Raw genomic sequence first — 23,290 nt, forward strand, 5'->3', positions numbered from 1 at the left:
AGACTTGAGAATGCCCAGGGCTCAGTACACTTCCCTAGATTCTAAGGACTAGGGATTACAGCACATTTTCTACCCCTTAGCATTTCACATATTTATTTCTTCCTGTCTGACATAATCTCCAAGACGGGTAGGCAACTGACTTTTATAAAATATGGCTACCGAAAGATAGGAGTGGATGTGCTTAGTTTGTCAACACCCATATGAGAAGGGATCTGGAAGTATGATGAATGGGAAACCAGATAAAGAATGTACTTGGTCCAAGCAAAAAATGACATATCCACCCAATGCAATAAAATGATGTAGCAGTTAACAAGGAGGTGGTTAACACAGACAGCATTCCTTGATACACTGCTGAGTGAAGAATAAACTGCAAACTGCTGTTCATCACAGGCCTAGCAACATGCACACATCAACATGCATCAGCAAGGTAGGCAAGGACAAATGTAACCCATGTTACCCAAACAGAGAAAATGACAAAGACATGGAATAGTGTCCAGAAAGGATTCCAGTCTTATTTGGAAAGTTTGAGATCTTAAAGTTGAAAGTTTATTCTTTTTTAAGTTGACCATAATAAAATATTTTTAGAAAAATGCAACAAAAATAGAAAAGAATTAGATTACAACATACAACAATGTATATCTATTCCTTCACTACCTGAGCACCCACTACGTGCCAGGCAGGAAACAAGGGGAAAACCTGAGCACCCACTACGTGCCAGGCAGGAAACAAGGGGAAAGATGCTGCTCCATCAGCAAAGTTCTGTTGTGTGAGAAGCTTATCCATGCAGCAAGTACTGTGGGGTTCGGCTGTGTACCCCCAGAGTTCACGTTGGAAACTTTGTCCCCCAAACTCACATGCTGACTGCATTTGGAGGTGATCAGGTTCAGATGAAGTCATCAGGCAGGGCCGCCAAGAAGGCATTAGTGGCTTTCGAAAAAGAGGAAGAGAGACTTGGGCAGGACATACTGTGTCTCACCACGAGAGGCTCTGACCACGGTGCAATGCAGTGAAAAAGTCCTCACTAGATGCCACAGTTTTGCCTGTAGACTTGCCAGGCTCTGGAACCATGAACCACAATCAATTTGACTCCCTACAAATGTCCCAGTCTCGGGAATTCTGTCAGAGCGACAGGAAACATCCCAAGACAATCAGCATGTTGAGGTGTGTGACATGAGCTCTGCTGCGAGAAGAAAGCAGAGCTTAGCAGGAAAGTAGACAGTGATGTTTCTTGGGAACACGTGGTCACAGCAGAGTCTCTAGGACATTCCAATTCAGTCTGTCACTTTGCAACAAGATGCTTGTGACAACAATTTGCCGACAGACACATCTTGTCTAACTGTAGTGGAATTTCCACTGCCTTTGACGTGAGCTGGAGTTCACAAAGGAATGTTGTAGCAGAAAGGAGAGCTCGCCAACACAGAATTTCTGTGCAGAGACGGAGTCAGAGCTGTTACCCCTGGGCACTTCGGCTGTTGCATCGGCACATGTGGGTCGCTCAGGGTAGAAAGGGCGTCCACTGAAATTGTTGTTTTAACTTTAGTTTCTAAAAACAAGCTATGAGAAGATGCAGTGTGAGAGGAAGATGGCTGCTCACAGCTCCTGGGGGGGGAACATAGGGCGTGAGTTGAACTACTTAAGGGTTGAAATTGAACGCACCCTATCCCCTTGCAGCAACTGCTAGGTAATTAGCCATTCTGACAGAATCCTTTCAAATCCAAGGCCATTCAACAAGAATGTTTAACTGAAAATAGCATTTTCAGACTAACTATTCTGTCAAAAATGCATTAAACAAAGATAGCTCAGCAGTGACCAAACCACTGGCACAATGTACAGGGGAATTATGGGAAAGAGGGGCGTGGGGGGCAACTGGTGGCAACTGGCTAGGCTCCTTTCCCCACGTGCACGTGTCCTCTGGCTCCTGGGGAAAGTGTTCCATGTCTCCGCTGGGGCTGGCGCTTCACACTCTCCTGCAAAGAAGGAGTCAGGATTAAAATCTCAGGGATGAAGCAGGCAAGAGAAGAGCAAATGTCACCTGCTATTCAAGGACACGCTCCTTCATCCATCCTGCCCCAGCTCCCGGAAGCTGCCCTCACACCCGGGCTTCATCTTGGCTAGTCATTCAGCTGGGTGACTTCTGCTGCACACCTCCCAAAGCAGCAATGTTTTCTTCTCAAAAAACAAAGCTTCCCGTATCCCCCTGGGTGGTCAGGGAAATGAAATGTGGACATGATGATGTGGCACGTGGGCTGTGATGCTGTGGTAGTATGAGCCGCATGGGGAAATGGGGAAGGCTCCTCCTTTGCACTTCTCAAATGGGTCAGTGGCTGAACCAGCATCCAACAGTTACGGAACGCTCAGTCACAGAGAAAACTTGGCGAAAAATCAGCATTGAGTGACGTGCTTCTACAAATCTGTGTGTCTGCCTGGCCTGAACCACCCTGAGGTGTGGGCTTCTGTGTTAACAAGAGGGCATCCTCCAGCTCCAGGTGGGAGAGACAACGTGGCCCAGCTTTGGGGAAAGCCCCTTCCACCGCATCCAGTCTTCCTCCTGCCCTCCAGAGTCTTAGCACTGCATCCCCTGCTGTGTGCAGCGTGCTGAGCTGACTGCAAGGCCTTGGCTGCACAGAGCAGCACAGTGGCAGCTGGTGAGAAGCAAACGGCACGGGGTCTGCGGACCTCAGGCGATGTGACAGCACAGCAGTCACCTCTTCAGGCTGGGCTCTACCAAACCCCACCTCCCTGCCCAGAAAACAAGACAACAATGTGTACACATAGGAGCTCTCCATGCACAGCCCTCTCTAGGGCCATCAGCTGTTCATACAGGCACTGACTGCTCTGGGAAGGAGTTAATAAAGGGAGGATGCGGGGAAGGGTGTGGACACAGCAGCATCCATATGACTGATGAAAAACGGAAGCTGTTACCTTCAGAAATACTGTTCACGACAGGTGTTAGGTGCCACCTGTCCTCAACTGGCAGTGCACCCTGGAATCAGGGCATAGGGCTACAGCTTTGGTGCTCTGTCTTTGAAATCTGCCACTGCAGGAACCCAAGGCTGCAATGTGACTGGATCTGAATCAGCCTGGCAAGGACGGCTGTTTCCAATCCCCGGGGCAGTGGACACATGCTGGTGCTGCTTCACTGCTTCGGAAATTCTTGCAAATGGCTCATCAAACAGACCAGCGGGAAGATCCTTTGGATGGAAGAGGCAGCACTGCTCAGAAAGTTGGCCAGATTTAGACATCCGCTGTAAGGTGGCCGTGCGGGTTGCTGAGTAGTCCATCAGCTACTGCTCCACTAAAATATTTCCAGTTCTGCTCAGGTGTAAGACAGACAGTAATGTGCAGGATGAAGAACTGGTCCTGGCTTGCTGCAGCTAAGACAACCCTGCTATCTCTGTGGTCCAGTCTAGTGAATGAGACAAAAAGGTGAAATGTACTGAGAATTTCTGGGGAAAATTTTCTTCCCTTACAAAAGACTGAGGGTTGCAGGAGAAAAAAAGAGGAGCTTTTCTCTTGCCTGATGATGTTCCTCTCTGCTTGAAGTGCTGTTGTAGCAGAAAAGCACACAGCTGAGAGGCTGATCCAAGCCCTCACACAGCTGAGCTCTGGAATGTGCCCTCTCCGATGCATCTGATAATACCAGGTGCTGGCAAGGATGTGGTGAAACAGAAACACTGAGCGTGACTGCTGGAAGCATCAACTGCTGCCACCATTCTGGAAATCTCTCTGGCCGAACTCGCGAAATGAGATGTGTGTGTGCTGTGACTCATCCACACAGCGCATCCACCCTGAAACTCCCACAGTACACACAGGCACAGGTGTACTGTGCTCACCATAGAGGAAGGTGGGACTTATCGAGGGTGAATCTGTCGGGGATAAGATGTGTGAATGGGGCGGGACCTTAAAGATGGGAGGGTCAAGGCAGCCCCCACGGGAACAGAGGTACCCAGAATGTCAATCATGGATTCTTTTTTTTTTTAAAAGATTTATTCATTTTATTACAGCCAGATATACACAGAGGAGGAGAGACAGAGAGGAAGATCTTCCATCCGATGATTCACTCCCCAAGTGAGCCACAACGGGCCGATGCGCGCCGATCCGAAGCTGGGAACCAGGAACCTCTTCCGGGTCTCCCACACGGGTGCAGGGTCCCAAGGCTTTGGGCCGTCCTCAACTGCTTTCCCAGGCCACAAGCAGGGAGCTGGATGGGAAGTGGAGCTGCCAGGATTAGAACCGGCGCCCATATGGGATCCCAGGGCTTTCAAGGTGAGGACTTTAGCTGCTAGGCCACGCTGCCGGGCCCATCAACCATGGATTCTTATGGTTTGGGTATGATTTCAATGTGATCCCAAAACAGCAGTGTTGACAGGTAATGGGCACTTTCAGATGTGCAAAAAATTGGAAGTCACTGAGGGTCTAGTGTTTGGAAGGAATTAAGGGGGCTCCTGGGAGAGCCTTTGCTAGCTCTCAGGAGAGGGTTGTTATCAGGAGAGCAAGACTGGCCTCTCCCTGCTGCCAGCTTTTTGTGCCACCATGTAATCTCTCCCTCTTGTCTAACTCTCTCCATGATGTCTTCTGCCATGGTATGTTCACCAAACTGATCCAATGCCCTGCCCTGCCCCTGAACCTGAAGAAGTACCAAGTAACTAAATTTCTTTTCAAGGGACTCAGCCCTAAGTCCTATTTTCTTTTGGTAAACCAACTAAAATATATTGATCTTTGCAAAAATTTGGCTGAGTAAGAAGACCCATATTAAATTTAGAACAGAATTCCCTCTGGCTACCTACTTTCAGAGCAGACACCCAAGTAGAACAAGAAAGGCCCATATATCCTCACAGGCCATGCATGGATGCTTACGGAGGAGTGAAGGGGAATGAGAATGAAAAGAACCTGAAGGACAGCCAGGGATGGGCCTTCTGCAGACCATTGCACGCCCTGACCAGAGTGCACCATCAAAGTCAAATTCAATAGGAAAAGCTCACCCCAACAGAGAGTCAGGAAATCCAGGGCTCAGTGCCCCCATGCACCTACCAGCTAAGACAAGACATGTTCACAACCAACTTTCCAAAGCCACAGCATCCGCTCTTGGAGAGCAGATATGAAATAGGGCCCTAGAGAACTGTCCTGTGAGCAGTTGAGGAGATCGCATGTCGAGAGCCTGAATTCAGAACAGAAAAGCAGCTGCCTGGATGGCAGCAACCACAAGCTCTCAGGACTTAACTTCCTGGTCTGTGAAATGGTGGGAATGCTATTGCCCATCCAACACCATCACAAGATCTAAAGGAGATGTGGCATGGGAAGGACACAGAAATAGGGGATTGCTGGATACATGTGAGAAGCAAAGGCAGCAGCACTCCCTGGCTCACACTCACACACAGCCCTGTGCTGCAGGCCTACCACTCGCCTCAGCGAAGGGTCCATGAGGCGCTGACACCTGTCCACTGGTGAGTATGACAGTGACATCCTGTGACACTGTGACATGTCTCAGAAAACACAGATTCATACTGACCTTTAGAGAAGCCACTTTAGGGGCACAGGAGGCCACAGGCATTCACATATAGAGATTTTTCTTCACTTATGTGGAAAAGAATACTGTTTAACTAAATAAATCAGGTTACCAAAAAGAGAAATGAGGGGTCAGTACAATGGCTCAAGTGGATAATCCTCTACCTCCAACTGCCAGCATCCCATGTGGGTGCTGGTTTGTGACGCAGCTGCTCCACTTCCCGTTTAGCTCCCTGCTTTTGACCTTGGAAAGCAATGGAAAACGGTTCAAGTGCCTGGAACCATGCACAGGTGTGGGAGACACTGAAGAGGCTCTTGGTTTTGGATCAGCTCGGCTCCAGCTGTTGCAGCCACTTGGGGAATAAGCCAGTGGAAGGAAGATATTTCTCTCAGTCTCTCCTCTCTGTAAACCTGCCTTTCAATAAAAATAAATCAATCTTTAAAGAGCAAGAGAAAGGAACAAACGGTGACACTCTTATAACCTCCAGTAGTCAGATCCCTCATCTTGCTTAGGAAGAGCTGTTCTCTCCATAGATAACGGAGTTTCATCCTCCCAGGAAGAACACTGTGTTAATTGGTGCAGGTGCCGCATCCCCGCCCCCACCAAGGCCCTCCTGATGTTCGGAAAGCTCCAGGCAGTGGAGCACCAAGCATCCCTGAAGCTCCCTGGTTCTCACTTTGTTCCTCAGTGTAGCCAGCTTCAAGAAACCTCTTCACAGCCTTCTCTTCCCTACACTACGGCCTCTAAATGAACCTTTCAAACAAGGACACAAGGCCAACCCAGGCTGCGATATCTACTGACCCATTCTTCAGAAAGACAAATTCTCACTGTCACTATCAAGAGAGGCCAAGCACCCTAAAAATTCTGAGAACAAACTCCAGAGCCTATTTTTCTATCTTTTCTTTAACTTTCCATGAGAGATGCCTTGATTCCGCTGTTCTGGTGAGCACTGCTGTGACGCCCAGGTACCCACGTTCACAGATGCACCATACTACGCTTAAGAGGTTACATATTTAAGAATGCTAACATGTCCTTTAAAAACTATTAGTTTATTTCAAAGGCGGAGTTAAAGAGAGAGAATCTTTCACCCCCTGGTTCACTCCCCAAATAAATACAATAGCCACATTAGACCAGGCAGAAGCCGGGAACCTGGAATTCCACCTGGATCTCACACAGGGGGCAGGGAACCTTGGTAACTCCTTGGAGTTATCCCATCTTTCACTGCTTTTCCAAGTACCTCAGCAGGGATCTCAAGAAGTGGAGCAGACGGAATCAAACCAGTGTCCACAGGGATGCTGACATTGTCCACAGGGATGCTCACCATGCTGCGTTGCCATGCTGGTCCCTACTCATACCTGCTGACCGACCTTGTCAACTTAGAGAGAGTGGTCTTTCCCACAGACAGCCATGAGGACTACCAGTACTGAAGTGTGGGAAAAATTGGAACGATGAGAAAATTTGAGGGAAGAAGCTTAAAATCTCTTGAAAAAAGCAAGAAAAAAATTAATAAACAAGGACATTTGCATATGAAAACTACAACCAAAACCCCTGTCAGGGGCTGGCATAGTGAACTAACCCTCTACCTGCCTGTGGTGCCAGCATCCTACGTGGGTTCTGATTCATGTCCCAGTTGCTCCACTTCCAACCCAGCTCCCTGATGATGGCCTGGGAAAGCAGAATAAGATGGTCCAAGGCCTTGGGACCTGGTACCCATGTGGGAGACCCAGAAGAAGCTCCTGGGCTCCCACTGTCAGAGCAGTTCAGCTCCAGCCATTGTAGGCATTTGGGGATTGAATCAGCAGTGAGAAGATCTTCTCTCTGTAACTTTCTTTTTCAAATACAAATAAAATAAAAGTTTTTTAAAAAAAAAAAACTTGTCTATGGGCCCAACATGATAGCCTAGTGGCTAAAGTCTTCATCCTGCACACGCTGGGATCCCATACGGGCAACCGGTTCATGTGCTGGCAGCCCCACTTCCCATCCAGTTCCCTGCCTGTGGCCTGGGAAAGCAGTCAAGGATGGCCCAAAGTCTTGGGACACAGCACCCGCGTGGGAGACCTGGGGGAAGCTCCTGGCTCCCAGCTTCAGATCAGCTCAGCGCTGGCCATTACAGCCACTTGGGGAATGAATCATCAGACTGAAGATCTTCCTCTCTGTCTCTCTGTATATCTGACTTTGCAATAAAAATAAATAAATCTTTTTTAAAAAAAGAAAAAACCTTGTCCACAGAAAACACCTCCGCATAAAGCACGGGCTTCTGGGATACAGTGTGACCCACAGGCAGGGAGACTGGAGATGTTACGGGGTTCTGGAACTTGGGCATTCTAAAGCACAATGTAAAGATCATTTATTCACTTTGACTTACCTGGAAGGTACACTGACAGAGAGAAGAGAGAGAGAGAAACAGTGACAGCCAGAGAGAGACAGATCTATCCATTGGCTCACTCTCCACACACATGCAATGGCCACAGCTGGGCCAAGACAAAGTCAGGAGTCATGAAATGAAATGTATTGATCCTCATAAAACATAAACTAAAATTATCTTCAAATAAAGCAAACATAAAGAATTGCATCAGAAAATGAAAAAACGAAAGACATGTCAGTGGCAGAAACGAAAGGCCATGAAGAAAGCACATGAGGCAGAAAGATCAGTTCTCATCCTTAAAACCCTCCACAGGACTGTGCCATGGTCCAGCAAGCTGACACTCCCGCTGCTGTACCAGCATCCTCTACTGGAGCCAGTTAGAGTCCCAGCAGCTCCACTCCTGATTCAGTTCCCTGCTAATGGCCTAGGAAAGCAGTGGAGGATAGCCCAACTCCTTGGGCCCCTGCACTCCCTTGGGAAACCCAAAAGAATCTTCTGGCTTTGGATTGGTCCAGTTCTGTCCGTTGAGGGTACTTGGGAAGTGATGTCTCTTCTTCTCTCTCTATAACTCTGATCTTTAAATAAAAACAAATAATAAACCCAAATAAACCAATCTTTAAAACAAAACAAAGCAAAACAAACCTGCCAGAGCATCCCTTAGGGCTAAGACCACGGCCAAGCTCCTTCCAGTCTGCTGGAAGGAGCCCTCAGTCCTTACCCCCCACCCTCCAGGTTAGCACTACTCACCCCTGGCTCTAGTGGAGATCTCCACCTCCCTGCCCTGGCTGCTCTGTCAGGCAAATTATCACCCTTTTCCTAGCTCAGCCTAAACATCAGCTCCCTGGCAAAGCCCTGGTGCAGCTGGCTGCCTGATCCCATCCTGCCAGGCCTCCTGTGTGTTCCTTGCCCTGGATGCTAGGACAGTGGTAGCTAATGCCAGGCGGCCTGCACAGCCACCTGTCAATGCAAGGGGTGGCATTTCAGGAAGCATACCCACACATGCGCAGTGCCAGCAACATCTAGAGGGCCTGGAGATAGGAGGCAGAGCAGGCTGAACAATAAAGAGAGGAAGGATGGCCCCTGGATGACTCCACTTGGTTTGGCCCCACTGCCGATCCAACTGATTCTTGAAAAATCTGTTTCTTAAGTGCCTGATATCACCAAGACACTGTGGAGAGAAACTGCAAAACTGAGACCATTCCTTGAGTGTATAACCCAGCTAGGGAGTCAAGACTTCAACATGCGGAATGTCAGATAACCACAAAGGAATGAAATGTAAGATAATAAAACAAGACCGCTGAGGATGTGTCAAGTGTGGGCCCTGAGGGGTGTAGGTTCAGGGCCACTGCCAGAGCCCAATTTGAAGGGAGGGTATTAAACAAGAGGATGGAGGGGGGCATCCACCATCCAGGGTCTGGACTGAGGATGGGGGCTGCATGCTCAGGGGCTGGCAGGGAGCCCCATGAGGCTAGAATAGAGACAGAATAATTGGGAGCCCTAGGAGAGGGTCAGGATTCTGAGGACCTTGAAAGCCAGGCAGAGGAGTCTAATCTGGGAAAGAGAGGGGGTGAGGCTGGTGTGAAGCAGTGCTGCTAAGGAGTCTGGGGCAGCCATTGGGAGAGACAAGAGGAAGACCAAGGGAGGAAACTCCTCCAATAGCTACTGCAATGAGGGAGACACGCAGCTGCATAGCTGCCTTGTCCCACCTGCAAGCACCATGTCCTACTCCCTTCATCTTTCTTCTTTATAGAACTGGGCACACCTGGAGTGTTAGAGTTACTTACGGATGTAATCTTATAGCGCCCACCTCCTAGACTAGGTTAGATACTCTATATCTGCCTTGTTTGTAGCACTGGGCACATAATAGGTATTCAGCAGATGTCTATCAAATAAGTGGATGAAGAAATAAAAGCCTTCCAAGAGGTCAGGCACACCATCAGCTTCACTCACTAATGGACTCCAGGGCATACAATGTTCAGCAAGGTGTTGGACTCCAACGGCCTGCTGAGAAATCAGCTAGCTTTGCAGGCCTTACTTGAAGTCACACACTCAGCATGTCTTCCTCTGCAGGAACACAAACTGAAAACCGTACTCGTCATTGGCAATGCCTGCGATCTCAGTGTCAATGCGAGGATCACCCTTCTTACTCCCTTAATCGCCCAGGGCTCAGGAACCAGAGTCAAGCCAGCCTAAAGACAGAGAGATCAAAGGAAGGAGAAGCCAGAGTCGATGAGAAATGAAGAAGAAATGGAATCAGCGTCAAGGCCAGGGGCACCCCTGCACCCGGAGGTCGGGTGAAAGCCCAGGTTGCTGCCGAACCTCTCCAGGAATGTGTTGCGCAGCAATGACTGGTGAGTCACTCCCCTCTAGGTAGCAGCTTCCGTGATGGCAGGAGCTACACACCAAAGAAGGACATCTGTAACAATACTCCCAGATCTGAATTCCTAGGAGCAGGAAATCATCCAGGGCCACTGCTCAAGTAGGACTCATGGGTTAAGGCTTCCCTGAGCTTCACATATAGCACATTAGATATTTTAAACACACTCATAACCTATGTTAAAAACAATTACTAAGCACCTGCAAAAGCTGAATTGCACTGGACAAGTTAACATAGATTCTATAAAATGTACAACTTTTGTCTTACAGCAGTGTTTTGATATTCTTCAACTAATCATTTCATGTTAGTTCTCAAAAACAAGTCTGTAAATTCTTGGAATGTAGACATACACTATTTACACTGCCTAACAGCTCCAACAAACTTACCTAAAATGTTTAGTCAAGTGCCATTTGTGGGGCCAGCGGCTATGACACAGTATGTAAATCAGCAACCTGTGACACCAGCACCTCATATAGGCATCAGTTTGAGTCCTGGCTGTTCCATTTCTAACCCATCTCCCCACTAAGAGCTGAGCAAGCAGCAGACGCGCTGTGGCCCACGTGGGAGATTCCAAAGAAGCTTTTGCTTCCTGGCTTTGACCTGGCAGCCCAGCACCTGAGGCCATCCAGGAGTGAATCAGTGCTGGAACACTTCACCCTTTCTGTCTTCCTCTCTTGCTTTTTTCCCTTTCTCTTTCAAAATAAACAACAGTAAATCTTTAAAAAACAAGAAACAAAAAATTGTCATTTGCTGGGTCCTGTACTAATAAAAGCAAGGATTTTCCAGGAATCCACTTGAAAAATATCTGTTTATTTTGAATTCAAGTTATAGAGAGAAAAGGTGGCGGAAAGTGAGAGGAGGGGGCGAAGGGAGTGAGAGAAGCAGAAGAGAAGGGGGAGGGCATGGAGGGAGGAAGACACACAGAGAGATCTTCTGTTCATGGTTCGCTCGTGAGATGGCCAGCACGGCCAAGGCCAGGCCAGGACAAAGTGAGAGATCTGGACTCCATCTTGCTCTCCAATGAAAACAGAGTGGCCTAAACACCTGGGTCATCTTCTGCTGCTTTTCCCAGGCCATATGCAGAGAAATGGATTGGAAGTGTTCGCAGCTGAGACACAAACTAGTGCCCAGGAGGACATATTTTACCAAGGTTACTAGAGGATCCAGTTTGTAAACAGAAATTTGAAAACCACTGCAACATGAGGGAGCCAACTAAGGTATTGTAGGTGGAGGTTGGGGAAGGGAGAGAAACCACTTAGATGAAGGAAGGAAGCAGGGCCATGAGACAGATGCTGGCTCAAGGCTCACATTATAGGTGTGTGCAAAGGCACCTCCACGTACAAGTGCCTCAGGAATCCCAAGCAGGTAGGCAGCACCCCAGATGCACCCTCCACCAGCCTAGAACACAATACTCATGCTGGCTCAGCCAGTATACTGCCTGTGGTGACGTCCGCCATGTCTCATAGAGCCCAAAGCCACTACTGCCAAGGACTGCATGAAGGAGCACAGAGTGGTCACCCACGAGTCGGCTGCAGTCAGTTCTGTTCGCATTAGCAACACAGCTACGAGTGTCATAGGGAAGCAATCCCATCTCATCCATGGGAAGGGAGACTTATTTCATGCCTTTACATAGATAGATAAAATCACACACATTTACTCTGTACAACACAATGTTTTGAAATATGCATACACTGTGGAATGACTAAACCTAGCTAATTAATACATGCATCACCTCACACAGTTATCTGTTAGGGAACATTTTAGATCTACCTTCTTAGCATCTTCAGAATACAACATACTGTACACCATAGTTACCATGTTGCACAAAGATCTCCTGAAGTGATTCTTTCAATTTAACTGAAGCTGTGTATCTGGATCATCACTCAGACCAGACTCCTTCCTCACTCCACCAAGGCAGAGCCTGGTCAACAACACTCCATTTTCACCTCTCGGAGAGTACCTTCCTTGGATTTTGGATGAGTGACGTCATGTGGCTTTGTCCTTCTGGACCTCGTTTGGGCTACAAACACACAAGGGTTGTCCATGTGCATGCATGCGCATGTGCACATTCCAGACACTGTGTGCATGCGTGGTTGAGCTTCTGTCATGGGTGGAGATGCAGCTCAGCAACCAGAGTTCTCTATCCCATTCTTGCCAAGGGGGAACCATGACTGCAAAAATCTGCAGCTGGTCCCAGGCTTGGCAAGACCAAGCCCCGACTGGCTAAGCCCTAGGTCTACAGGTTTAGACAGCACTGCCTCAAGTCTCTAAGTTGTATCCAGGGAGTGGGAAGGGCCTGATCTAAAGGGAGGAGGATCCCAACAAAGCAGACCTCTCTGATCACAGAGAATCACCAAAATGACTTCCCCATTCAATAAACACTCACTGAAAACCACACACGTTAGGTGAGCAGCAAGCGAGAGATCAAGATAGAAAATCACCCCCTCTCAGAACGGCATCGTGCTCTGTCCTTGCTCCCAGCCACAGATTTATTTGTGCAGCTTACAACTGATACTTCTTTCAACTTTATGAAAAAGTTGATTTAGAAAATAATAAATTGTTTAAATGGCCAATGCTTGCTTGGTGCTAATCCTTGGGTGCATCCATGTCTCACCCACACCTTTCGTGCAGGATGTAAGAGGGACAGAGAAAGTCTGTTCCCAGCTCTCATCTGGCCTCTGTCACCCACATCCTAAGGAAGCCTACAGGTATTAGCTCTGAAGGCTGTGTTCTCATGGATGACACAGCCTTGAAAAACACATTGGAACCCTCAAATTGGTTTCCCTTGTAAACGAAAATGAGGAATGGGTTGTGCAGCAACTAAGAGAAAACATCAGGGGAAAAAAATCAATTTTTATGATAACAGTGCAATTTTACTGGCCAGAGAGCACCCCCACCCACATTTCAGGGAGCAGCCTTGTGAGTCCTTGGAGCCCTTTCAAGGCATCAAACATCCACTCCTTGGTAGATGAAACACCCCTCCCCTCCAGTGTTAACTAGGCTCCCCATCAAGATGCAGTTAATCACATCAATTAAGAGCCATTTACACTTGGCCTTGCCTGCCAGGCACAGGCCCAGCTCCCAAGGAGAGGGGGCAAGATAAACAGTAGGGCTTGACATGAGATAATTAAAATATATAGATTTGTACTCTTCCTCCACCTTTTTTCTTAAACTTGTATGGGTTTTTTTAATATATATGTACATTGAAGTATAAGCATGATTTGCACACAGTTCAATGCTTCATTTTAAATGAGCAGTTTAAGATGAGCATAAACGACAGGAGCAGGTCACATCTAGAGACAACCTGAAACACAGCAGGCACTTTGGAACTGTGTGGAGGTTCCTCAAAAGGTTGCACTCCCAATGACCAGAAGTCCCGCATATGCAAAATGTCCAGTGTCTGTTCCCAGGGACACAGTACACAGAATCAGTGGAACTACATACCCTAGCTAAAACCTACCCGTGGACCCTTGGAGTGGCAGATTCACAGCAGCCAAAAATGCAAATACTTAACATCTGTCAACCAAGTAATAAACAAATGATCGCTTATACACACAACGGAATAGTATTCTTCCAGTGCAAAGGAATGAAGTCTTGAACCTGTGTCAGTGTGGATCATCCCCGGAACTGTTGCCTCCAGTCTTACAAGACACACGCTTCACAGATCCATCTGTGTGTAATGTCTATCGGGGAGGTGACAGCTAAAGGTACATACCTTCTTTGTTAGAAGATGAAGACATGCTTTCTTTGTAAAGTGATGGGAATGCTCCAATTGGGTAGCTTGTAGGAAATGTAAACTGCATTCCATTTGTAAAAGCACTTGGAATTAACCAAAGTGAAGATGAATACAGATCAACTTCTTTCTGCGTAGCTTTAACTGAAAAACGCTTGACACTGTAGCCCAAGGCCCCATGTCCTGGCCCCAGGAGGAAGCTGTAGGGGTTGCGCCTTTCCCAGAGTTCCCTGCCTGGCTCCCATGGACTAAATGCCTACTTTTCAGGGACTGCTAGAGTCACTACTTAGTGTGTACACACACACACACACACACACACTGCCTGTTTTTAGCCAGATGCTTAACCACTTCTTTTTTTAAAGATTTATTTATTTTATTACAAAGTCAGATATAGACAGGAGGAGAGACAGAGAGGAAGATCTTCCATCCAATGATTCACTCCCCAAGTGAGCGCAAAGGCCGGTGCTGTGCTGATCCAAAGCCAAAAACCAGGAACCTCTTCCAGGTCTCCCACGCGGGTGCAGGGTCCCAAAGCATTGGGCCATCCTCGACTGCTTTCCCAGGCCACAAGCAGGGAGCTAGATGGGAAGCAGGGCTGCCAGGATTAGAACCGGTGCCCATATGGGATCCCGGCGGGTTCAAGGCGAGGACTTTAGCCACTAGGCCACTCCGCTGGGCCCCGCTCAACCACTTCTAACCCTGACAGACTCCCTCTCTCTTCTCTTTTGGACTGTCTTGGTCTAAGTGTGTTGAATCCCCCAGGGTCTGGCCCAGTGTATAGCTCAGCTCCTACTCAGAAAAGCTCACCCTGAGAGAAGCCGAGAGAAACCTTAGTTCTATGCCCTGATGAGAGGACATGCACCTTGCATTCCTCACCTGGGAAGACCAATAACCTGCCCTGTGGCTGACAAAATGGAGAGCTTGCACTCTGGGAAACAGACCCCATACCTGGCACGCCATGTGGAACCTCAGGCAAGCTCTGAACCTCTGAACCTCTGCGCGCAAAGTGAGTTCACTGCACCTGCACCCCTAGGAGGACGCAGCTTTCTACCTATCACCAAAGGATCAGAAATACCTCTCTGCAAATGAACCAGCAGCACATACCCTGGCCATCGTGGCTATGTGGTCTATGCTGTGGCCACTCATCTCTGCCCTTGTGGCATAAAAGTGGCCACAGACGACAACGACCTAAAAAAATGAGGGGTGTGCAGCACGCCAATAAAAGTTGATTTACCAATATTGAAATTCCCATTTCTACCATGTAACACAAAATATCATTCTCCTTTGATTTTTCTCTCAATCATGTAAAAACATGAAAATCACCCTCAGATCCACGAGCTGCAGCTGGCCAGCACGTCAGTGTCTGACACAGAGCTCTGCGACCCTCCAGCAAGGGCAAAGCTTTTACTCTTGTGTAAGCTCACCCTTTCCTTGCAATGTCTCATTTACACTTCATTATAACTGTGCAAGGCAGGAAGGGATTAACTCCTAATTCTCAGATGACTCAGGTGAACACATCACTTGAAATCACACTACATCCAAGTCCTTCTAATGGGGTGCTTGCTTGGGGCTATCATAAGGTACTGGGCAGGCCACAGTACACAGCCAGGACTGGACCCTTAGGCTCAGCTCCTACCACAAGTCATGCTTGATTCGTGACAAATCTAAGGCATGTGTTAATGAGGGCAAGGGTTCAAAAAGGGAGAGACCCTTTGAAGAACATGTGCGCTGGGAATGGCCATAGGTCTGCCGCCACCCCAAGTGCCAAAGGAACAGTGCTGGACCAGCAAGCACAGTGCAGGCCCTGCTGCAGATGCTGGAGGAGAGGGGTGGCTCTCCTTCCTGGCTGGCAACCTCGGCCCAATTTCCTGAAGGGGAATTTGGCAACCACAGCAGCCCCCACAGCCATTTGGCCATTGTGCTTTATGAGACTATATCCTGATCAAAAGGAAAAATACATTTCTAAGGATTTAATTATAAGGCTACTCTACTCCAGCACTGGTTGCAGTGGTGCCAACACTGAATGTATCATAAGGGTCTGCCCCCCAGAAACTTACAAAAATTTCAAAGGCTTTGCCACAACACCTGAATACTGGTGAAGCCGGGAGCCGAGAAATAAAATGGTGATGTGGCAGAAGAGACCATATTGCTGGCAAGAGGTATTTGTTGTGCATTCAGTAAAGAGCTAGCTTCAAGCCATCGCCTCACTCTACTACACACAAACACATATGCTTTAGTTCATTTAATTAGCTGCCTCTGAATAACAATATAAGTGCTTTCAGCTTTTCCTAGAAGAGGTACTCAGTTTTGTAATCAGACAACAAGCAAAACAGGTGTCCAGACAAGAGTTCAGAAATCGTGAAGTAGTGTGACCAGTCGAGCAGGATCCCCATCTATCACTTTATCCTTACAAAGGATCCACTGCAAGCCAGGGATGGGATCACACACGGGGGAGCAGCAGTGAGGAGACAGGTGAACACGCATTCTCACAGTGGAAAAAGGACTCTATATTTGTGGAGGGGACCACTACCTCATGGCCCAGGGCAACTACCTCATGGCCCAGGGCAACAGGTGAACACGCATTCTCACAGTGGAAAAAGGACTCTATATTCGTGGAGGGGACCACAACCTCATGGCCCAGGGCAACATTACACACACACACACACACACACACACACACAAACACACACACATACACACAGCCAAGAAGCAACTGAAAATATGGACTCCAGGCACCCATGTTGACACTGGAACTGGGGTCTTTGCCTTCCTCTTCCATATAGCACCATCTTTCTCTCTTGTGCTTATGAGGAGAAGCTGAGGTTCTGGAAGGGATTTCCTTAGGGTAAGGCACTGTATGCACACAGGGAAGATTCAGGGCCAAGATCTTCTCTACAAAAGCTGACAACCTGGAATTTATATCATGATGGGTGCCAAAGTGTAGGGAAGAAAACACATTTACAAGGTGAGAGGCTGCACAGAGGTCGTGGGCAGCAAGCGGCCAGGTACCATTCCTCTACGAGGGACACAGCTGACTGTGTGTCTTTTGAAGTGGCCAGCACCTCCCGCCTTTCCAGCACTTGCTTATAACCCCAAGGAGAAGCAATTCCTTTGAAATTGGATAAAATGTCTTGGGGTGACTTTGCTCACATGTGTTAAAGGGAGTACTCAGGATGTACCAGCTTGGCCATCCATCTTACCTATGTGGGCTAAGAGAAGTCTTGGCCAGTTGCATGGATGAGGGTTTGAGGTGTGATGGGGTGCTCATTTGTTGGTCATTGATTATCTCCTGCCTGCAGGATAATGGTATCTCCTCTGCAGTGTTAACCTGAGAGGCACTGTACACACACACAACACAGATGCGTCACGAAGGGGGTTGTTGTTGTTCCTCAGTGGGAACCCAGAAGTTGTCTCATCCCTCTGCAGGACAAGCTACATACTGAAAACCCAGGAAACCAGAGCCACTGCAGCTTGGAACTAGACAGAGCTGCTCTGGAGGTGCAAAAATCCTTCTGCCCCAGGGAACTAATCCTCTTCCACACTTTCTGCTGACTGGATGAGACCACCTCCCTCACCACCTCCAACACACACACATACTATGGAAGGTAATGGGCTTTTCTCAATGTGTACCTACTTAGGTGTCCGCCACATCTAAGAAGTACCTTCTGTGCCACCTAGACTGGTGTCGACCAGTTCTGGGTATCACCAGTACCATGGACTTGCCACGCTGGCCCCTGAAATTAACTGTCACATGTCCTTGCAAACCTGGAGCCAGCATGCTCAGGCCCAGTCAACTTTCTCAATTAGCAAAACATGAGACAGATGATTGGTGTCTTTCAAATTAAGCCACACGTGGCCCAACGTGCATGGCAGGAGGCTATTGGCCACACTGAAGCCGTCCAGGAATGTGCCCTGAGGACACAGAGAAAAGCCCAGCTCAAATGGATCATCAGTGCTTTGGTCAGCAAGGAACAGGCACTGGAAGCACAGAAGTCAGGAAACTCTGGTTTGTTCCAGGAAATGGCTTTTCCTCAGCCACCTGTGTGAGCCTGGGTCAAACCTCATGTTTCTGAGCCTCTTTTCCCTGTAAGCTTAGGCATCCACACAGGACTGCCCTATTCTCCCCAGGACTCTCACCGCACAAGTCCTTGCACAGCACCTCCTCTTCCTGGCAGGGAAGTACACAGAGTAATACTTTGTTACTGAAAAAAAAAATTCTGGGGTGCAGAGTACACTAATCACTTTCTGAGGATAACACAGATGGAACCTCAAAACCCAACAACTCCCCAAACCAATCTCTTCTCCTGATGCAGGTTAGCCCTCCATTCCCTGTTGTCATGCACGGTTGCTCTCTGACCATGAGCAGGGACTGCCGTCCTCCTGCCTCTGAAGGCACCCCCCATCACCCAGCAGCTGCTCTGTGCAGAACCTAGATTAGCAAGAGGTTATCACTCACTGGATTTTGTTTTCTTGCCTCCATTGAAGCCAGTTGTTTCCTTCAGCTTGGCATCCATCAAGCCAGGAAGTTTCTTTCTTCCCTGTAATCCAAGCATGCAGGAGGATCAGAGAACACCGCAGAATGCAAGGACAGAACCAGCTGGATGTGGGGAGATACAAGCTGGCCACCTGAGTCAGCCAGTTACTCTGCTGTGTGGATGAGGCCACTCTCACTGAAGTCTAAAGCCCAGGAGACCCATGCTGATAATTAATCAGGTGTATTATCACTGCCACAGACAGACTGCTTTGCACCAAAGCCAGCCAGGAAGCTTACATCACTCCCTTCCTGTCTTATAACCTCACTGCCTTCAGCCCATCCAAAGCTGAGGGATGGAACCCTTGTCTCAGGCATCACCCCTCCATCACAAAGTACTCTGTGGAGTCCCTGGTGGACACCAGGCAGAACAACCTCTCATTCTCATTTCACAGACAACAAAAGCTAAGGCCAATGATAACACCAACATGAACACAGTAACCGAGACCCTGTTTTAAGTGTCTGGTCCAGGCTGGAGTTGAGCAATCTAACGACCCTGAGAGGGAATGCAACCTGATCGTGGAAAGCAATGAACATGTTACTCAGCAAAGGAAGACTGAGGCTCCAGATGGAAATCAAGCTGCTAACTTGCTAATCTTACAACAGAGACTGTTCTCATTATTTCTCTGGTGGTCCCAATGGAATGAAAAAGCCCCTTAAAAATGGAAAAGTGGGCAGAAAGTCAACCCCATGTGATGTCACCAGATGAAGGGAACCACCAACCAAGAAGTTTAGGCACCTCGGGGAAACTGGGAAAAAGAAAGAAAACACCCTTTCTAGAAGGGAATGTAGCCCTGTGTCCTGGGCCTTAGCTCAGGGAGACCCAGGTCGGGTTTCTAACTTACAGAACTGTAAGCCATGGACTTAGTCATCATGTGTTACAGAAAGCAACAAGACTAATACATGAGTCCACTCAGTTTTTAGGTCAGGTGGCATCTTAGTCCACTGAGGCCACAAAGATGCTAAGATCACACCCTCCAGATTCAGTGCCACATCCAGGTCTGCTGGTTAGCAACGGGCCACCTGTGGTTGGCTCCACGTTAGGCATTCATTCTGAATCTGTTTCACACACTCCTCTTGTAGGTGCCAGAGGCTTCCCAAGGTGTGTTTCATCACAAAAGGGACATAAGAAAACAAGACTGACTCCTTGCTCATATCCCATTCATGCTCTCGTGATAAGGCTCACAACATCCCACAGCTCAGTGCAAGTCACTGGCTAAGACTGAATTCAAGCAGTGAAAGAGCTTCATTCTACCCATGTGGAGGTAAAGGTTTGAGTGGATGATTTTACTATGGAGAAGTGAAAGACTGGAACAAATAGTTCAATCTATTACAGATAGGTACTATAGGCAGTAATCCAGTTTACAGATGGGGAAAGTAGCAGAGTCATCAAGAACCTCAGCTATGATTATCAAAGGAGTTAGAGAAGTGGCCCAGGATTAAAAGGCTCTGAGCAATGCTCAAAGACTAAGACCTGCTAATGTATACAGCCAAGTTTTCAACGGACCACCACTGTCTATCGGCAAGCAGTAGGCAGCACTTAAGGAATGCACTGATATTTAAGAGGAGGAATAAAAGAGAAAGTAGCCACCAATCAAAAGGCAGCCAAGGTTGAGCCATTTCTTTCATCAGTGAAGTCTCATTTCTGAATCCAGGCCCACAGTCAATAAGACTCCATGACTTTCTAGGGTAATGTGTTCAGCAAGCCCAACTTTCAGGATATGTCAGTCATTCACGGCTGTTGTCAAGCCAAATGTTCCACTCGCTCGGACTCCGAGAGCAGATATGCTATTAGGGCAAGCCAGTTTACAAGAAGCTGGCACCTCTGTTCCTTTGAAAAACAGAAGCTGTTTATCTACTGGCCAGAATGAGGTAAAGCAGTGATGAAAAATCCAGAGAGAAAATAGTGTGTACATAGCGAGGAAGGAATAGAAGCAAGGAATCAGGAAGGACTACTCTTGGGTCCTAGAAGACAACATGGGGAAGAGAGAGAATAACAGCGACGTCATGCTCAGAAATAAGCATTACAAAGAAACTTCATTTTGGTGTGTCTAGTGGGGATTTCCTGGGAAGGTTCAGAAAGCTAAACCAAGGCCTCTGAGTCTGCTTTGGGCCCTCTTAAGAAGGTCACAGGGCAGGAACGGCACAGCAGCAGGAAATGGCAGCACCTCCTTATAAGAAAGCATCCAGTATCCAAAGGCAGGATGGCTCACAGAACCAAGAAGGAAAAAAGGCCCTTCCATGATGTGGCAGAGGCCTGTGGTTGGAGCTTTGTACATTAACATTTGAGCCTGCAAAGTGGAAGCTCCAACTTAAGAGAATCTCATGTATAGCTATTAGAAAGGTGAGTCCATTTCCTCCATGTCTTACAGCGACAGAACACTAGCCTAGCCTTCCTCCCTGTCAACCCCAGCCAAACCCTTCCGTCCTGGGTAATCTGCTTCATTTCAGCTATCTTTGCCTAAAAATAGTCATGAAGTCATCTAACCTAAAAATGAAAGGGGGTGGGTGCTTAGCCCAGCAATTAAGACACCTGCTGGGATGCTCACATCTCACGTCAGAGTACCTGTGTTAAACCCCTGCTCCCAGCTTCTCATTCCTGCCTCCTGCTGATGTAGATCCTGGGAGGCAACACATGATAGCAGCTGAGTCCTCACCACCCATGTAGGAGACCTGGAATGTATTCCAAGCTCCTGCTTTGACCTGGACAAGTCCAACTGTTGAAAACATTTAGCAAATGAACAATGCAGGGGAGATATCCCTTTCTATATGTCTTTACCTCAAACAAATAAAAAGGAGCTTCTAAAATGTACAATAAAGAACCCCCTGTAAGAGGGTAGATGACGGTTTTGAAAACACATTACGACCTAGTAGTTCAACTCAGATTTTCCTTAACCGTAGTGCAAGACAGATAGCATTGCTCCCATAATAAAACTAGAGCTGAGTGAAGGTCGTTTTCTCGCAGCTATGCAGGAAAGGCAAGCCTATATTTCAATGCAGATCTATTAGACTCCCAAAGCCAGGCTCCCTCCTTTTGTGACGCTGCCGTCTCAGAGCCAACTCTCAGGGGCACTTTGATTCACGTACTCTCTTCTCTAAAGCCGCTGCTGGTTCTAGCAGAGAGCACTAGGGTGGCATGGCAGAGTGACTGCGAAAGCAAACCTTAAAGTTCTCCTGAAGTTCTAATCCTGGTTTTATCATCTGTCATCTACTGGAAGAGTTGGACCAAATTATTTAACTTATGGGCTTAAGTTTCTTCATTTATAAAACAAAGGCAATAATATTACATTGAGATATATATGTCATATATATGAGATAAATTTATATATATAAATCAAAAACACAATAACATATTGAGATATATATAAAATTCATATATATTAGATAAATATATATACACATATACATATAACATTAGTCCTCTTTAGAGGACTAAATGATTTAGTAAAATGAACAGCACAGCTTAGCATAGCTGACCACACTGACTTCATCCTTCCCTTAAATGGTACTATTCCAGCGGCAGAAAACAGAGGAGAAACAAACACAATGTGTCAGTATAAATCATGCCAACAAAGGGAAGAGGAGTTTACAGTGCTGATTCCTTCCCTGAAACATGAATCTGAACAATTGTGCATGGTTTCAAAAAAACTCAGGATCCTGGAGAGAAATTACAGTGCAGAAACAGGAGAAGATGCGTGGAAGGGAACAGGCACAACAGTTCCATGTTGGCTCACCTCACCCCTTTCCCCAGCTAGTGTAGTCCAACAATGTGAGAGAGTCCCTCCAAATGCAAGAGGGTGAATGAAGTGAACAGCTGGTTTTCCGGGAGACCCCAGGAATAGAACTGCCACCACAAACTCTGGAACCAGGCTGGATGCTCTGGACCCAGGCTACCCAGACACAGTCAATAAGGTCACTCCAGTAGACACTAGTGCCAACCTTCCTCCTGGTAAACATAAAATCCAAGCCTCTACCCATTGGCCAAAGCACCAAGCCTATTCACAGACCAAGCTCTAGGCTCCCCAAGTTCTGCGATAGCCCTTGTGGACTTAGGAGACAGGTCTTCTAGTCTGCTGACCCAGACACCAGGCCAGCCCCATTCAATGACTCCACAGACCTCACCAGCCAGCATACCCGCAGTCTTCACAGACTTTGTGTTCCAAAGCCAGTTAGTAAAAAACAGAAAGGGTGACTTCTTTAAATGCACAGATAGCGATGTAACACCACAAGCATCACAAACAGAAATATAACACCACAAAGGAACACAATAAAGCACCAAAAACCAATCCTAAAGAAATAGAAAGCTACACATTATCTGCAAAATATCTTCAAATAGTTCTGAAGAAAGGCAATGAACTACAAGAAATATGAATAAAAAATGAAAAGAAAGAAATATATGTACAAAATCAGAAGCCAACACGATGGCACAATTGACTATTCCTCTCCTGCAAGTGCCAGAACCCCATACGGGTACTGGATCATGTCCTAGCTGTTCCATTGCTGATCCAGCCTCCCTACTAATGTGCCTGGGAAAGCAGCAACGGATGGCCCAAAGCCTTAGGACTCTGAACCTGCATGGGAGTCACAGAAGAAGCTCCTGGCTCCTGCCTTAGGATTGGCTCAGCTCCAGCGGGTTGGCAGCCATTTTGAGAGTGAACCAAGGGATGGAAGATATTTTTCTCTGTCTCTCCTTCTTTCTGTAAGTCTGCCTTTCCAATAAATAAATCTTTTTAAAAAGTTAAAAGTTCAACAAGAACATCATGAAAAATAAACACAAT

General features: G+C 47.4%; 1 long non-coding RNA gene across 3 annotated transcripts in view; it reads right to left on the bottom strand.

Annotated features, from left to right (window-relative positions):
* Positions 1 to 23,290, bottom strand: part of LOC131481132 (uncharacterized) — a 260,332-nt gene that overhangs the window by 30,203 nt on the left and 206,839 nt on the right. Inside the window, exon 6 of one of the 3 annotated variants that reach the window (XR_009246052.1) lies at positions 3,111 to 3,406. The exons of the other annotated variants lie outside the window; for them this stretch is intronic. This is a non-coding gene — a long non-coding RNA (uncharacterized LOC131481132). Of the gene's footprint in view, positions 1 to 3,110; positions 3,407 to 23,290 lie in introns of those variants that run through there. 3 annotated transcript variants of the gene reach the window in all.

Source organism: Ochotona princeps, chromosome 9, assembly GCF_030435755.1.
Source record: "Ochotona princeps isolate mOchPri1 chromosome 9, mOchPri1.hap1, whole genome shotgun sequence".
NCBI classification, from domain to species: Eukaryota; Metazoa; Chordata; class Mammalia; order Lagomorpha; family Ochotonidae; genus Ochotona; species Ochotona princeps.